The 15,014-nt window shown below is 46.3% G+C and overlaps 1 protein-coding gene across 3 annotated transcripts in view; it reads left to right on the top strand.

Annotated features, from left to right (window-relative positions):
* Window positions 1-15,014, top strand: part of lrrc3 (leucine rich repeat containing 3) — a 121,615-nt gene that overhangs the window by 93,312 nt on the left and 13,289 nt on the right. The window contains exon 2 of one of the 3 annotated variants that reach the window (XM_070874898.1): window positions 11,161-11,271. The exons of the other annotated variants lie outside the window; for them this stretch is intronic. The gene's annotated coding sequence lies outside the window, so the exon portion shown is untranslated. The remainder of the gene's footprint in view (window positions 1-11,160; window positions 11,272-15,014) is intronic. 3 annotated transcript variants of the gene reach the window in all.

Below are 15,014 nucleotides of genomic sequence, written 5' to 3' on the forward strand. Positions count from 1 at the left end.
GATACATCTGGTACCTTATCCAAGTAGCCGTTCTTCATGTGCCAGCCAAGGCAGTGATTGCCAGCTATTCGGCAGTGGGAGGTGTCACAACTGAGCCTGATCCATTTCTCATCTGATTTTTCAACATCCAGGAGATGTGTAGGAGCTTTATACATGTAACTAAACTTAATGCGATTATGATTTTGTTACATTTGGTTCCCTACCTACCTTTTCTCACTATCCTCAATGTGTGCACTGAGGATACTGAGAACAGGGTGTTGCGTTTAGAAATAATTTTCAATTATATAGCACCTTTCACAAACTCAGGATGTCCCAAAGTGCTCTACAACCAATGAAGTACTTTTTCTGAAGTGTAGTCACTGTTGTAATGTAGGAAGATCGACAGTCAATTTGCGCACAGAAAAATTCCACAAAAAGCAATGTGATAATGACCAGATAATCTGTTTTAGTAATGTTGCTTGAGGGATAAATATTAGCTAGGACTCCCCAGTTTTTCTTCAAAATAGTGGCATGGGACATTTTACATCAACCTGAGGGAGTAGTTGATGGCCTCGGTTTAATGTGTCATCCAACAGATGGCAGTGCAGCACTCCTTCAATACTGCACTGGAGGGTCAGCCTGAATCATGTGGTCAGGTTTCTGGAGTGGGACTTGAATCCACAACCTTCTGACTCAGAAGTAAGAGTGCTACCACTGAGCTATGGCTGACACCACACTGAAAAGATCAACAGTAATTTACAGTTGTTAGAGATCATCTGGAACTGTGGATAAAAAGGGAACCTAACCTTCTACTGTCATCAAAACTCATGGGGGTAATTACCCCTTCAGAGTTAGAGTACATACGTAGGACCGCCCCGCGCTCCCCCCTCCCCCATCTTCTATGGATGGCTCTGGTTAAATACACTGCTCCACGTGGTACTAAGCTATACATGGTCCACGTCTCTGAGCTATACAAGAGGGCGGGTATCACTACAGCCCTGTAGACCATGAGCTTGGTGGCAGAGTTGAGGGCCTGATCTTCGAATATTCTTTTCCTCAGGTGGCTGAAGGCTGCGCTGGCGCACTGGAGGTGATGTTGAATCTCATTGTTGATGTCTGCCCTTGCTGATAATAGGCTCCCGAGGTATGCAAAGTGGTCCATGTTGTCCAGGGCCATGCCATGGATCTTGATGACTGGGGGGGGCAGTGCTGTGTGGTGGGTCAGGTTGGTGGAGGAGCTTTATCTTACGGCTATTTAGTGTAAGGCCCATGCTTTCGTACGCCTCTATGAAGATGTTGACTATGACTTGGAGTTCAGTCTCTGTGCGCAGATGCAAGCATCGTCCGCGTACTGTAGCTCGACGACAGAGGATGGGACGGTCTTGGATCTGGCCTGGAGACGACGAAGGTTGAACAGGTTCCCACTGGTTCTGTAGTTTAGTTCCACTCCAGCGGGGAGCTTGTTGACTGTGAGGTGGAGCATTGCAGCAAGGAAGATTGAGAAGAGGGTTGGCGTGATGACGCAACCCTGCTTGACCCCTGTCCGGAAGTGGATTGGGTCTGTAATGGATCCGTTGGTCAGGATCACGGCCTGCATGTCATTGTGGAGCAGGTGAAGGATGGTGCCGAACTTTTGGGGGCAGCCAAAACGGAGGAGGACGCTCCATAGACCCTCGCGGTTGACAGTGTCAAAGGCCTTTGTAAGGTCAAAGAAGGCCACGTACAAGGGTTGGTGCTGTACCCTGCATTTTTCTTGCAGTAGACACGTCATATCGCTGGAGAAATACCACAAACGATGGTTCCGCAAGATGCTGCAAATCCCTTGGGAGGACAGGCGCACCGACGTTAGCGTCCTTGATCAGGCCAACATCCCCAGCATCGAAGCACTGACCACACTTGATCAGCTCCGCTGGGCAGGCCACATTGTCCGCATGCCAGACACGAGATTCCCAAAGCAAGCACTCTACTCAGAACTCTTACACGGCAAGCGAGCCCAAGGTGGGCAGGGGGAAACGTTTCAAGGACACCTTCAAAGCCTCCTTGATAAAATGCAGCATCCCCGCCGACACCTGGGAGTCCCTGGCCAAAGACCGCCCTAAGTGGAGGAAGTGCATCCGGGAGGGCGCTGAGCATCTCGAGTCTCATCGCCAAGAGCATGCAAAAACCAAGCTCAGGCAGCGGAAAGAGCGTACGGCAAACCTGTCCCACCCCCCTCTTCCCTCAATGACGGACTGTGGTTCCCATATTAGACTGCTCAGTCACCTAAAAACTCACTTTTAGAGTGGAAAGCAAGTCTTCCTCGATTTCGAGGGACTGCCTATGATGCTTGACAAATTTTCTAGAATTTTTTGAGGATGTAACTGGTAGCGTGGACAAGGGAGAGCCTGTGGATGTGGTGTATTTGGACTTGCAAAAGGCTTTTGACAAGGTCCCACACGAGATTGGTGTGCAAAATTAAAGCACATGGTATTGGGGGTAATGTACTGACATGGATAGAGAACTGGTTGGCAGGCAGGAAGCAGAGAGTTGGGATAAACGGGTCCTTTTCAGAATGGCAGGCAGTGACTAGTGGGGTGCCGCAGGGCTTAGTGCTGGGACCCCAGCTATTTACAATATACATCAATGATTTAGCTGAAGGAATTGAGTGTAATATCTCCAAGTTTGCAGATGACACTAAGCTGGGTGGCGGTGTGAGCTGTGAGGCGGAAGCTAAAAGGCTAGGTGAGTGGACAGGTTAGGTGAGTGGACAAACAAGTGGCAGATGCAGTATAATGTGGATAAATGTGAGGTTATCCACTTTGGTGGCAAAAACACGAAGGAAGAATATTATCTGAATGGCGGCAGATTAGGAAAAGGGGAGATGCAATGAGACCTGGGTGTCATGGTTCATCAGTCATTGAAAGTTGGCATGCAGGTACAGCAGATGGTGAAGAAGGTAAATGGTATGTTGGCCTTCATAGCTAGGGGATTTGAGTATAGGAGCAGGGAGGTTTTACTGCAGTTGTACAGGGCCTTGGTGAGGCCTCACCTGGAATATTGTGTTCAGTTATGGTCTCCTAATCTAAGGAAGGACGTTTTTGCTATTGAGGGAGTGCAGCGAAGGTTCACCAGACTGATTCCCGGGATGACAGAACTGATATATGAGGAGAGACTGGATCGACTGGGCCTGTATTCACTAGAGTTTAGAAGGATGAGAGGGGATCTCATCGAAACATATAAAATTCTGATGGGACTGGACAGGTTAGATGCAGGAAGAATGTTCCCGATGTTGGGGAAGTCCAGAACCAGGGGTCACAGTCTAAGGATAAGGGGTAAGCCATTTAGGACTGAGATGAGGAGAAACTTCTTCACTCAGAGAGTTGTTAACCTGTGGAATTCCCTACCGCAGAGAGTTGTTGATGCCAGTTCATTGGATATATTCAAGAGGGAGTTAGATATGGCCCTTAAGGCTAAAGGGATCAAGGGGTATGGAGAGAAAGCAGGAAAGGGGTACTGAGGTGAATGATCAGCCATGACCTTATTGAATGGTGGTGCAGGCTCGAAGGACCGAATGGCCTACTCCTATTTTCTATGTTTCTATGATGAAGCTATACAGACCAGGGAGGTCCCTGCTTGGATCCATTGTCTGTGCTGGTTTACCTTTACTCTGCATCTAATTTTGTTACATTGACCTGAGAGGGCAGGTACTGACACTGGAGGGACGATTTTAAAGGGCCCTTGCCTGCTGTAAATGGAGCGGTAGCAGCCTGAAAATGGCACATGGTCATTTACCGCCCTTTGTTTGCTATCACCTCAGCAGCCCAGACGGATAGGATGAGAGTGTTGTTTCTCTGTAGGCTGCAGCATCATCGTTTAATAAAATTGGGGGTCTCCATTCCTGGCAGATATGTGTCGACAGCACAAAACCACATCTGGATTATTGCAGAATCTTGCTGATGTGATTCAGAATCTGCCTGGAAGTTCTTAGTTTGTTGCAGCCCAATGCTGCTTTCTACAGCGCATGTAAATTATGTTGTGTTTCAGTTTGGTATCACTCCTGAGTCAGAAGATTGTGGGTTTCAAACACCACACCAGCACTTGAAGGCATATCTAGGGTGACGCTCTAGTGCACTACTACTGAGGGAGTGCTGTGTCAGCTGAAGAGGTGTCAGCCGTGACTCAGTGGGTAGCACTCTTGCCTCTGAGGTGGAGGAGTTGTGAGTTCAAATTCCACTCCAGAGACTTGAGCACAAAATCTAGGCTGACACTACCTACCAGTGCAGTACTGAGGGAGTGCTACTTTGACAGAAGTGCTGTTCTTCAGATGAGACGGTAACTGAGGCCCTGTCTGCCATCTCAGGTAGATGTAGAAGATGTTTTCGACCTCAAACTTAATGATTCGGATGTGACTCCATATTGGCACGGTAAATGTTTTATTGGTATACAGCAGAAGCCAATACAGCCGCCACAGACTAATATTAAGTGACAGAAATTTACAGTTCCTAAAGATGTTACCAAATTTAGTTACTGGACAGTGTAGCATGCAATTTTTCCATCTCGCTACATCTGTACCCAAGTTGAACAGTTGCCTTTTTATCCTTCAAAGTTATGATCATTTGACTCACAAAGTACATTCGTATCTGTCCACAGCAGATTTGTTTAACGAGCAAGACAGCACGTCTAGCATCTTCATCTCAATGTCTTCTTCTGTTCCTCTCTATCCTGCATATGACATAGGGCTAGAATTTATACTTTTGTGCAGATCGCCCAAAAATGGACGTTATTTCCGGCGTGGGCGGTAAATATGGGTTTTCAGATCGCCGGCTTGTCACACACTTTCAAAGCCCCTAGTCTCCATTTTAAAAATTGGGTGTTACCCCGAGCGATCTGAATTGGGCGTTAGCGTTAAATCTCTCTGATCTTTTGCCGTGAAGTGTCGCAGTCCTTAGCAACGGCATGGCAACGCTCGTTTTCCGTGATTCAGGAGGTCAAGGGTCATCATTACGTGCGCATAAGAGGAGACAGAGAGAGAGGGAGTTAAGGCATGTGTGGATGTGATGTGGGTGTTTGTTTGGCTGCTTTGGGAGGTAGAAGGGAGAGTTTTGAGCTTTATAGCAAATTGTACGAAAAAAGTTACCTTTTAGCAGCCATATATTTTCAAGAATTTGGTGCCTTTAATGGAGAGAGCGCATGAGGCAACACAGCATGCTTGGAAACCGACGCTGGCGAAAGCAATGAGCTGGGAGAGGAACAAATGGGAGGACGAAAGAGAGCAAGAAGATTCTCGGACGAGGCAAATGCCTCCCTAATGCAGGAGGTCGAGTCACGCTGGTGTGATTTGACCCAGGGAGGGTGTGGGAAGCCCACCCCAAAGGCCTATCAGAAGATATGGGCTGAGATAGCAGAGGTGGTCTCGTCAGCGACCAATGAGGAGCGTGAGGGCAACCAATGCCGAAAGCGATGAAACAACCTTGTTGGATCCGCAAGAGTAAGTATTACATTTATTTACGTGTACTTGCAAATCAAATTATTTGAATATATAAGAGTCATGAGCGACTATAATCAGATGTGAGGTCTTTCACTTTTACCGGGAATGTGGTACTCAAAGCCGACGGTCACGATGCACGTCTCGTGGCACAGATCTCCCAGTAGTCCCGGAGCGCGACACTCCACCCCTAGGCTTCGCACCCCCAGTGCCAACGACAGATGAGAGGCAGGACCAAGATCCTGCTTCTGGATCCGAGAATGTTGCCACCTTGGTATCTCCCGCTCCCATATCCATGCAACCACTGGCTCTGCCATCTTCCCCCGCAATGAGGCATCGCCTGAGGAGCGTCTCGGTGAGGCGGCGTGGAGCGAGGAGGGAAGGGGTAGAGGTGGGGAGAGGTGGGGCAAGGAAAGTGAGGTGCATGTCCGCAGATGATGGCTTTGTTATATCTCCATCTTGGTGTATGCAATTTGTTGTAATGTATGGGGGGAGGGGCCACCCTGTTGGTTTGCATTTGTATTCTGTGCTGCTAGACTGTTGACCATTTGATTTATGTCAATGTTCTAAAAAGTGGGGTGGTGGTGGGGTGTTTTTGCCCGTGATACTTATATTTCAGACCAATGGTCGTATTAAATGTTTTTTATTGAACATAACCTTCTTGCGCATTGTCTCAGATAGCTGGACCGTTACGCACTGGTGATTCCTTAACATGGAAAGGTATAATTAAACTTAACTTCAATCAAGTTAAAATTTAACTGGCACCAAGGTGATGCCCACCATTGATGTCTGAGCTGCACACACACAGCAGTGTGTCAGCTTTGTCAATAACAGCAACGTTCTTTCAGGCAAATCGCTCATTTATGGGCTGCTGACGTAAGAGTCTTGCAGCTATGTAGCCACCACAGGCCCTTTCCTACAGTCTGGAGGGGGGCATGGGCATGGTTGCATAGTCAGCCCGATTGTCTGGCCCTAGCTCAGCGTCCAGCCCCTCGACCTCCTCTTCCTCTCTCTCCTGAGGTGGACCATCAGTCACTTCTGGCAATTGTTGTCCCCTCCTGATAGCCAGGTTGTGTAGCATGAAGCACACGACACAAATTGAGCTACCTGATCAGGGTTGTATTGTAGCTCCCGTCCTGAGTGCTCCAGGCATCTAAAGTGCTGCTTAAGCACAGTTATTGTTTTCTGGACCACATTGCGTGTGGCTCTGTGGCTCTCGTATCGCTTCTCGGCCTCGGTGTGGGTGTCACGCAAGGGGATCATCAGCCAGGTGAGTAGGCCATATCGTTTGTCACCAAGCATCCAGCATTGACCTTGTGGCTGACAGGTAAGCATGTCAGAGACAGCGCTCTGGATGTGAGCCTCATCGAAGCTGCCCGGAAATTTGGCATTCACTGCCATAATTATCTGGTTGTGGTCGACAACGAGTTGGACCTTCAGGGAGTGAAATCCTTTTCTGTTGCGAAACACCTCTGCGTCCTGAGAAGGTGCCTGCATGGCGATGTGCGTACACTGTATTGCTCCCTGCACCTTGGAGAACTTAGCAATGCGGTAGAATGCTCCAGCCCTGTCAGTCTGAACCTCCGTGGTTATAGGGAAGCTGATAAAGTCTACCCTGCGTGCATACAGGGCTTCAGTGACCTGTCTAATGCAGCAATGTGCGGTATGCTAAGACATAGGGCAAATGTCGATGGCGGAGGCCTGAAAATAACCCGACGTGTAGAACGACAGTGCCGCGGTAACCTTGACCTCGATGGACAGTGATGTCCTGAAGATGATGGCAGGCTGCAGATCTGTCCTGATGAGCTCGCATATCTCACTGATAACCACTTTGTGGAAGCGCAGTCTCCAAAGGCAGGTGTTCTCGGATAAGTCGAGATAAGGCCACTTCTCCCTGTAAGTGCGGGGGGGTGTATGGTCTGGACTTCCTCATCCGTCTGGCACATCTTAGATTGGGCTGTGGATAATGCAGTGGATTAGACGTTGTGCCATTTGCAGTCTGCAGCATCTGCATTGTAATCGATGCAGGCTGAGAAATGGCTGGCCCCATTCCAATAAAAGTATAATGCCGTTTGTTGACAAGCAATAAATTTCCCCACTAAGACACCTACAGTAAAACCCAATCATGCACAGTATGATTAGATGTCTGTTCAAATGGTCACATCACCTGAGAAGAACTCCAGAGTAAATCCAAACACCCCCGAAGTTGAAACAGCCTTCTCCATGAAGTGACCTGCGATTTACAAAATGGCGTCCACACCGCTGTGATTAGTTCAGAACAGTTCAACTTTTTCAGAGCATTTTTTTCAGCGAGCAAGATTGTGGGCGAGATGTGTGCGAGGTGCTGAAAGTGATGCTGGGCGATAAACTGGGCGTTAGTTTCGGTAAATGTGATCTTTACGACAAAAGAAAGTGGGCGGTCGGTATTATTCAATCTCGGCATTAATTACATGCTGAAAGTAACACTCGGCGATATTATGAGCGTTGGGTTCGCCCATTCTGATGATACCACCCAAAAAAAGGTGGGCGGGTGGTATTATTTTGTCTCGGCATTACGTACATGGCAAAAGTAACCCTCGGCGATAAGTCTCCGAGAAATGGGCGTCAGTTTCCATTTTGTGGCTAAATGGGCGATATATGGGAGTTACTCCTCATTTCAGCATTAAAATGGACATTAAATGGGCGGTATGCATGCAAAAATAATGGAAAATCTAACCCATAAGCTTTGCAATAACTTTATCAATACAGGAACTAGCTGTGGTTTGCTTTTGCAAAACCTGTTTGTTTAGCACATAGCTTAGCTTTGCAACCAACGCTTTTATCTCTGTACAAGCCTGATTTAATCTCATGCCCAATTCTACAAAGCATAGCTCCAGGTTTAACCACATCTATAAAAAACTTGTCACCCCCAACAGTTATGTCTCTTTAGCAGTAAGAGCGATTTAACAAGGAGAAAGAATCTTTATAAAACATGGTACATTTTATAATCTGTACAAGAGCACGATTAATCCATTTCATAATCTCACAGTTCCCCACCTTAAGACGGAGGAATCATTTCCGACTCCTCACAAATACACAATTATTTCTTAATTAGTGCAGCAAGCTCTAAGCTATTTGTTCTCGGATTCAAACATTTCATTAAATATCGCAAGAAACACTTTAGAATTATTAGTACAAGCAATATAATTCCTTGGGCACAAATCATAGATATAGACAATATTCTCATCCAGCGATATTGACTGACATTGTACACTGTTTCCCACCACTCGTCCCTTTCTAACACTTGTATGTCTCTCTCTCGATGGCTGTACAGGTATTATCTTGTTGCATCTTAACCAAGTGTTGCTGGGAGGTACTGGTTTCTTGTCAGAATGGACTTGAGGCTGAGTGATAGGGGCGGTATGGAATGTCCGAGTTTTACTGTGACGAATAAGGCCTCATGCTGCCGGTTATGTTAACCTGTATCTGGGTAACATTATGTGTTCTGACAGGTATCACGTAGGCATTTCCTATTCGGGTCATTTCAATTGGTTTTAGGCAGAAAGGTGGATATCTACTGTGGCAAGTATCTGACCCATGAATGTATCTGGTGGTGCTAGTGGTCACACAGTATTCTCCCTGACCCAGACATCTGCTTTTGGTGTGGTCCTCATGCCAGATTTTCAGGTGAATAACACATGCAAGTGGGTGGCCATCTATAGCAAACCCACAAGCTAATGTTCCTGGATTATTACTATCATATCTACATATCCAGAATCTTTTATTTTGTGTACAACAATCCAGATTAGGCACTTTCCATGTCATATTTTGTTGATTAGGTATTGCGGATGCTTCTCGCGTTGTTGATGGACACCATCCTCTATTAATCCTATAGACTCAACCTTAAACATAAGACCTACATAAAAGGTTACTGCACAAGATAAAAGTTCACGGGGATGGGGGTAATATATTAGCATGGATAGAGGATTGGCTAACTAAAAGAGAACAGAGAATTGGGATAAATGGTTCATGCTCTGGTTGGCAACCAGTAACTAGTGGGATGTCGCAGGGATCAGTGCTGGGACTCCAACTATTTACAATCTATATTAATGACTTGGAAGAAGGGACTGAGTGTAACATAGCCAAGTTTGCTGACGATACAAAGATGGGAGGAAAAGCAATGTGTGAGGAGGACACAAAAAATTTGCAAAAGGACATAGTGAGTAGGCAAAAATTTGGCAGGTGGAGTATAATGTTGGAAAGTGTGAGGTCATGCACTTTGGCAGAAAAAAATCAAAGAGCAAGTTATTATTTAAATGGAGAAAGATTGCAAAGTGCCACAGTAGAGCGGGACGTGGGAGTACTTGTGCCATGAAACACACAAGGATAGTATGCAGGTACAGCAAGTAATCAGGAAGGCCAATGGTATCTTGGCCTTTATTGCAAAGGGGATGGAGTATAAAAACAGAGAAGATTTGCTACAGCTATATAAGGTATTTGTGAGGTCACACCTGGAATACTGAGTGCAGTTTTGGTTTACATATTTATGAAAGGATATACTTGCTTTGGAGGCAGTTCAGAGAAGGTTCACTAGGTTGATTACGGAGATGAGGGGGTTGACTTATGAGGAAAGGTTGAGTAGGTTGGGTCTCTACTCATTGGAATTCAGAAGAATGAGAGTGATCTTATCGAGACGTATAAGATTATGAGGGGGCTTGACCGGGTAGATGCAGAGAGGATGTTTCCACTGATGGGGGAGACTCGAACTAGAGGGCATGATCTTAGAGTAAGGGGCCGCCCATTTAAAACAGATGAGGAGAAATTTCTTCTCTCAGAGGGTTGTGAATCTGTGGAATTCGCTGCCTCAGAGCTGTGGAAGCTGGGACATTGAATAAATTTGATAGAAATAGACGGTTTCTTAATCAATAAGGGGTTATGGGGAGCGGGCAGGGAAGTGGAGTTGAGTCTATGATCAGATTTATGTTCTTATGTAACAAGAAATAGGTGCAGGAGTAGGCCATTTGGCTCCTCGAGCCTGCTCCGCCATTCAATAAGATCGTGGCTGAGCTGATCATGGACTCAGCTCCACTTCCCTGCCCGCTCCCCATAACCCTTCACTCCCTTATCGCTCAAAAATCTGTCGATCTCCACATTAAATATATTCAATGACCAAGCCTCTACAGCTCTCTGGGGCAGAGAATTCCACAGATTTACAACCAGAAGAAATTTCTCCTCATCTCAGTTTTAAATGGGCGACCCCTTATTCCAAAACTATGCCCCCTAGTTCTAGATTCCCCCATGAGGGGAAACATCCTCTCTGCATCTACCTTGTCGAGCCCCTTCAGTAGCTATGTTTCAATAAGCTCACCTCTCATTCTTCTAAACTCCAATGAGTATAGGCCCAATCTACTCTACCTTTCTTCACAAGTCAACCCCTTAATCTCAGGAATCAACCTAATGAACCTTCTCTGAACTGCCTCCAATGCAAGTATATCCCTCCTTAAATAAGGAGACCAAAACTGAATGCAGTACTCTAGGTGTGGCCTCACCAATACCCTGTACAGTTGCAGCAGGACTTCTCTGCTTTTATACTCCATCCACTTTGCAATAAAGGCCAACATTCCATTTGCCTTCCTGATTGCTTGCTGTACCTGCATACTAACTGTTACGTATGAATAAAGAGTCTGACTAGATAATGTGAACTCAAAGTAAAATGTGACCTTGGTCTTTTAATGCAGGTCTCCAGAGTGCCTCTCCAGCCTGTGAGGTCTCCTTATGTACAGGTGCTTCCAAGGGATTGTGGGATCCCTTGGGACTCCAGGGGATGAGCCCTCTGGTGGTTACACAAGGTATTTACAGGTTTACATATATAACAACACTCCTCTCCCTAAAGTCAATATTGTAACTACAAGGTGAGTCGATCTGGGGCCTTTCTTTCCCTGGTTAATCGTCTTGATGTAAATGCTGGTTTTGGTGAGTCATTTGTTGGGCCCTCACTGGGCTGCTGTGCAGCTGGCCTTGTTGGGCTGCCTGGTGTGGTGAGTCCTGCTGGGCTGCTGTGGGTGATGGGTTCTGCTTCGTGGTCAACCGTGGTGCCAGCTGCCACTGGTGTGTGTGTTGGGAGATCAAAGAAGGTAGGGTGCAACGTGGGTTGCTCAGGATAGTCCGTGAATCTGAGTTTGGTTTGGTCCAAGTGTTTCCGATGAATGAGTCCATTTGAAAGTTTGACCCAAAACACCCTGCTCCCCTCTTTTGCCACAACAGTGCTGGGAAGCCACTTGGGACCTTGTCCATAGTTCAACACAAATATAGGATCATTGATTTCAATTTTGCATGACACATTTGCGCTATCATGATATGTACTTTGTTGAAGCCGCCTGCTCTCTACCTGTTCATGTAGATCAGAGTGGAGTAACGAGAGCCTTGTCTTAAGTGCCCTTTTCATGAGCAGTTCAGCAGGTGGAATCCCAGTGAGTGAGTGGGGTCTCGTGCGGTAGCTAAGCAGGACTCGGGATAGGTGAGATTGGAGTGAGCCTTCAGTTACCCTCTTCAAGCTCTGCTTGATGGTTTGCACTGCTCTCTCTGCCTGACCATTGGATGCTGGTTTGAACTGGGCAGATGTAACATGTTTGATCCCATTACGGGTCATGAACTCTTTGAACTTGGCACTGGTGAAACATGGCCCGTTGTCGCTCACAAGGACATCAGGCAGGCCATGCATGGCAAACATGGCCTGCAGGCTTTCAGTGGTGGCAGCGGACGTGGTTGTCGACGTTATCTCACATTCAATCCATTTGGAGTACGCATCTACAACCACAAGGAACATTTTACCCAAAAACGGGCCTGCATCGTCGACGTGGACCCTGGACCATGTTTTGGAGAGCCAAGACCATAAACTTAGTGGCGCCTCCCTGGGTGCATTGCTAAACACAGACTAAACGGTGGCACAATTGAGGAGCAGTGGAGGACTTTTAAGGAGCTCTTTCATAGTGCTCAACAAAAATATATTCCAGTGAAAAAGAAGGGCGGTAAGAGAAGGGATAACCAGCCTTGGATAACCAAGGAAATAAAGGAGAGTATCAAATTAAAAACCAATGCGTATAAGGTGGCCAAGGTTAGTGGGAAACTTGAAGATTGGGAAAATTTTAAATGATTAAGAAAGCAATTAAGAAAGGAAAGATAGATTACGAAAGTAAACGTGCGCAAAACATAAAAACAGATAGTAAAAGCTTTTAACGATATATAAAACAGAAAAGAGTGACTAAAGTAAATGTTGGTCCCTTAGAAGATATAAAGGGGGAGTTAATAATGGGAAATGTGGAAATGGCTGAGACCTTAAACAATTATTTTGCTTTGGTCTTCACAGTGGAAGACAAAAAAACCATGCCAAAAATTGCTGGTCACGGGAATGTGGGAAGAGAGGACCTTGAGATAATCACTATCACTAGGGGGGGGTAGTGCTGGATAAGCTAATGGGACTCAAGGTAGACAAGTCCCCTGGTCCAGATGAAATGCATCCCAGAGTATTAAAAGAGATGGCGGAAGTTATAGCAGATGCATTCGTTATAATCTACCAAAATTCTCTGGACTCTGGAGAGGTACCAGTGGATTGGAAAGCAGCTAATGTAACGCCTCTGTTTAAAAAAGGGGGCAGACAAAAGGCAGGTAACTATGGGTCGGTTAGTTTAACATCTATAGTGGGGAAAATGCTTGAAGCTATCATTAAGGAAGAAATAGCGGGACATCTCCATAGGAATAGTGCAATCAAGCAGACGCAACATGGATGCATGAAGGGGAAATCATGTTTAACTAATTTACTGGAATTCTTTGAGGATATAACGAGCATGGTGGATAGAGGTGTACCGATGGATGTGGTGTATTTAGATTTCCAAAAAGCATTCGATAAGGTGCCACACAAAAGGTTACTGCAGAAGATAAAGGTACGCGGAGTCAGAGGAAATGTATTGGCATGGATCGAGAATTGGCTGGCCAACAGAAAGCAGAGAGTCGGGATAAATGGGTCCTTTTCGGGTTGGAAATCGGTGGTTAGTGGTGTGCCACAGGGATCGGTGCTGGGACCACAACTGTTTACAATATACATAGATGACCTGGAAGAGGGGACAGAGTGTAGTGTAACAAAATTTGCAGATGACACAAAGATTAGTGGGAAAGCGGGTTGTGTAGAGGATACAGAGAGGCTGCAAAGAGATTGAGATAGGTTAAGCGAATGGGCTAAGGTTTGGCAGATGGAATACAATGTCAGAAAATGTGAGGTCATCCACCTTGGGGAAAAAAAAACAGTAAAAGGGAATATTATTTGAATGGGGAGAAATTACAACATGCTGCGGTGCAGAGGGACCTGGGGGTCCTTGTGCATGAATCCCAAAAAGTTAGTTTGCAGGTGCAGCAGGTAATCAGGAAGGCGAATGGAATGTTGGCCTTCATTGCGAGAGGGATGGAGTACAAAAGCAGGGAGGTCCTGCTGCAACTGTATAGGGTATTGGTGAGGCCGCACCTGGAGTACTGCGTGCAGTTTTGGTCACCTTACTTAAGGAAGGATATACTAGCTTTGGAGGGGGTACAGACACGATTCACTAGGCTGATTCCGGAGATGAGAGGGTTACCTTATGATGACAGATTAAGTAGACTGGGTCTTTACTCGTTGGAGTTCAGAAGGATGAGGAGTGATCTTATAGAAACATTTATAATAATGAAAGGGATAGACAAGATAGAGGCAGAGAGGTTGTTTCCACTGGTCGGGGAGACTAGAACTAGGGGGCACAGCCTCAAAATACGGGGTAGCCAATTTAAAACCGAGTTGAGAAGGAATTTCTTCCCCCCCCTAGGGTTGTGAATCTGTGGAATTCTCTGCCCAAGGAAGCAGTTGAGACTAACTCATTGAATGTATTCAAATCACAGATAGATAGATTTTTAACCAATGAGGGAATTAAGGGTTACGGGGAGCGGGCGGGTACGTGGACCTGAGTCCACGGCCAGATCAGCCATGATCTTTTTGAATGGCGGAGCAGGCTCGAGAGGCTAGATGGCCTACTCCTGTTCCTAATTCTTATGTTATCACATGCTAGTACCAAACGCTTACATGGATCATAAAACACAAGCAATTTGTTTGAGCATAACAATTTTCTAGCTTTTAAAAAGGCTTTTTACTGGCTTTTACCCCATAGCCATTTGTCTCCTTTACGCAGCAACGCATGCAGTGTGCTGAGACCTGGTAAGAAGTTACCAAAGTAGTTCAGGAGACTTAGAAACGACCGCAGCTCCATCACATTCTGTGGCCTCGGTGCATTCTCGATTGCCTCCGTCTTCGAATCGGTGGGCCTGATGCCGTCTGCTGCAATTCTTCTTCCCAGGAACTCCACTTCAGGCACCAGGAAAACGCATTTCGAGCATTTTAACCTGAGCCCCACGCGGTTGAGTCGACTAAGAACCTCCTCCAGGTTCTGCAGATGCTCGACTGTGTCCCGACCTGTAACAAAGATGTTGTCCTGGAAAACCACCGTGCGCAGGACCGACTTCAGTGAGCTTTCCATGTTTCTCTGGAATATCGCGGCGGCTGATCGAATCCCAAACG

Source organism: Pristiophorus japonicus, chromosome 3 (genome assembly GCF_044704955.1).
Source record: "Pristiophorus japonicus isolate sPriJap1 chromosome 3, sPriJap1.hap1, whole genome shotgun sequence".
Lineage (NCBI taxonomy): Eukaryota > Metazoa > Chordata > Chondrichthyes > Pristiophoridae > Pristiophorus > Pristiophorus japonicus.